Here is a 3,003-nt window from a genome sequence, read left to right on the forward strand (position 1 = left end):
AATGCATGCACTGACTAGGGATGTGACAACTCACTCCCACTAAACAAGAATCTCGTCCCAAGATTCAAGACATGAGGTAAGAGGAAAAGGGGTCACAAAACTATCACAATCTTCATGATCCATTTGTCCTTCTCGAGGATGTTGATTCATTACATCATCTTGATCTCGACGGCCTTGCTTTCAAGATCTTCACCCAACACGGGGACAGAAGAGTGAGATAACTCCATAGGGATGGATCTTCTTAATGATCACCGGATCAACTCACGGAACGAGACGTAGAAACATCTCTTGAGCCGAGGGACAAAAACACATATGAGGAGCAATGGAAAGAAGCAGGTGACGAAGGGTTAGATTAGTAGGCAACAATTCCATGCTAAGAAGATGGTTCATTGTTTCAAGACAGCGAGGAAATAATTTCCATGGTTCCATAACAGGGCACCTTAGGGAAGGTGACTCATAGACTTATTCCCTTAAGTGGCAAAAAGAATTACTTTTGATACATAGATCATTGAGACTATTTATACCAAGCTAAGGCAATCACAATCGATCATTCGAAGGAGTTCGAGAGAATGACATACTCGGACTAGAATGGATGATGTGGACTACCTTGTTCAAGACAACGCAATGGATGATTTTGCTTATTATCGGAAATGGATGGCACTCATGGTAAGTCCACTTTTGAAGATGATCTTGGACAGCAACTACTGAGAAGGGCAGCCCATGGGAAATTGGCACAATGGCGGTGCAAGCTGGGAACAAAATGCAATTGTTGGGAATGTTGCAACCATCATATCTGCCTGAGATTTAGATCCGATTGGTGATAGGATACTTCAGACTCAGCATGTCTGAAAAGAAAGTTTGCAACACAAATCGACGAGATGACATTCCGAGATTCTCGGGAAAATAACTACGATAGTAAGCTCCAAAACATGAGCTGGTTCTGCTACACACATGTGAACACGCTGTCCCAGACAAGCATGATCACATGGTAATCTTGCAATAAAACACTACCGACTTCTAATTGGCAACCATCATTGAGATAACAAAGTCTTGTGCATATCCGTCCGGGCCCTTCAGGATTAGTGCATGAACTTCTTTTCTTTGAACAAATCAATCAGTGGCTTGCTGTGCTAGGGAATACATATGGAGTGGAGGTAATTAATGTACCAAACCATAGACTACATTTGCACATGCATAATTGACTTGGGATGGTACCAGAAGAAACAAAAACAATCTTTCTCGAACTCACGGCGGCAACTTGCACCAAATGCACATGAATTCGAGGAAGTCACTTCTTCCATCCAAGCATAAGCTTCATGAACGGAACACGAAGGCATTGCTTACAAAGATTCCAACACTAGGTCGATGTTCAACATGAATCATGGAGGAGACAAAATGCTTCTGATGGGCTCAACAGCAACTCATCGAAATTTTCCATATCACTGGAATTCCACCATTATGTGAGAAATATGATATTATTGGTCAGACCAAAGGATATAATGGTGTATGCTCGAGGAACAACCACAAGTAAGACAACATTATGAATATCATTGGTTCTAACTTGATTTTACGAGACCCCACACTCAAATCAAGGTTTGGACAAGACGATAGATTCAACAACGGATCACGAGGAACAATCGATGAAGATATTGTCTCTCGTCAACATACAAACAAACACAAGGATATCCCTTTGGATTGAGCTAAGTTAGGCAAGCTTTTATCTCCCAACTCTCCAAGTTGTTGTTTAGCTTAACCAACTAGCTCAGGGGTATCCAACATAGGTTCTTGGAGAAAGGGGTGGCTACAAGAAACCAACTTGGTCACGAACTCAACATAGCGGTCAGGTGACAACCTGGTAATAGTTCCGAGAAAATATTCGGAAAATCACGAACCACCGATATGTTTCTAAGCTGGAGAACAATCTTGCTTTTCAGGCTAAGATGATATGATTGAAATAGCAAGGAATTTCAAATAATACAAACTCATTGATCGAAGAGTGCACCAGGAAAATGGACTAGGTAGCACGATCAATCTTAGGAAGATGACTCAGTGCCCAGCACGCTAAGATTGAGAGTATTGCCCATTTAACTACCCAGCAATGGGATTGCTAGGAGTATTGATTTCACACATCATACAGTTCACTTGTCGGCATTCCGGTTACAATTACACGGAGACCGAGAAATGAATGATGATGGCGAGAAGTATCACTGCATCAAGAATTTATAAGAGGGTGTGAAATTCTCATGATACCCTTGTTATGAAAGAGGGTGATACTCCGAGGTAGAACAGAACAAAAGCTAGATTGGCATTTTGATCTGCAAATTACAACTGCTTTTACCCAATCCTCGAAGTGGACAAGGTACTAGAGTTTATTTCTCCTAGTCATTCCAGAATAGAATGGCTTGACGGACCACAAGAATAATAGGCATCGATAACACAAATGCACACATACTCTTGACTACCAATTGATAGACAAAGGTCAGAAAACAACTAAAGAGGGACAACTCAAACAAACATACAATTTTCTGAGTTGTGGGTGCATAGATTAGCATGTCGAACGAGTTCAACATATTTCTTCCGGATAACCCATGCAGAAAGGTAGAACACGTCAAGAGCACTCTGGTTGTGATCTTTCGGTTCAATGAGGAACTTCTGCCATAAGTAGTTCATGGTATTTGGAAGAAAGAAATACCACGGACATCGAGGTCTATCGCAAAGGTTGCTAATATCCTAAAGTAATGAGCAACACTATCCACAGGAAGTAAGTAGAGCGAATCTTGGGTTCACGAACCCAGAGATGGAATACCTACTAGCTAATAACATCACGAGATGCTTTCGAGAATGGTGGCCAGATTCATCTCACTGGGAACATAATAGTAGTTCCAACATATACACCGAGGTAATGAAGTACCTCAACACAGTGGTTAGTGTTGTTAATCTAGCCCAAAAGAACATCGGGAACAGAAAGAAGGGAGTTGCAAATGCATCAGATTATTTAGAAAC

This window comes from Triticum urartu, chromosome 4 (genome assembly GCF_003073215.2).
Source record: "Triticum urartu cultivar G1812 chromosome 4, Tu2.1, whole genome shotgun sequence".
In the NCBI taxonomy this organism is placed as follows: domain Eukaryota; kingdom Viridiplantae; phylum Streptophyta; class Magnoliopsida; order Poales; family Poaceae; genus Triticum; species Triticum urartu.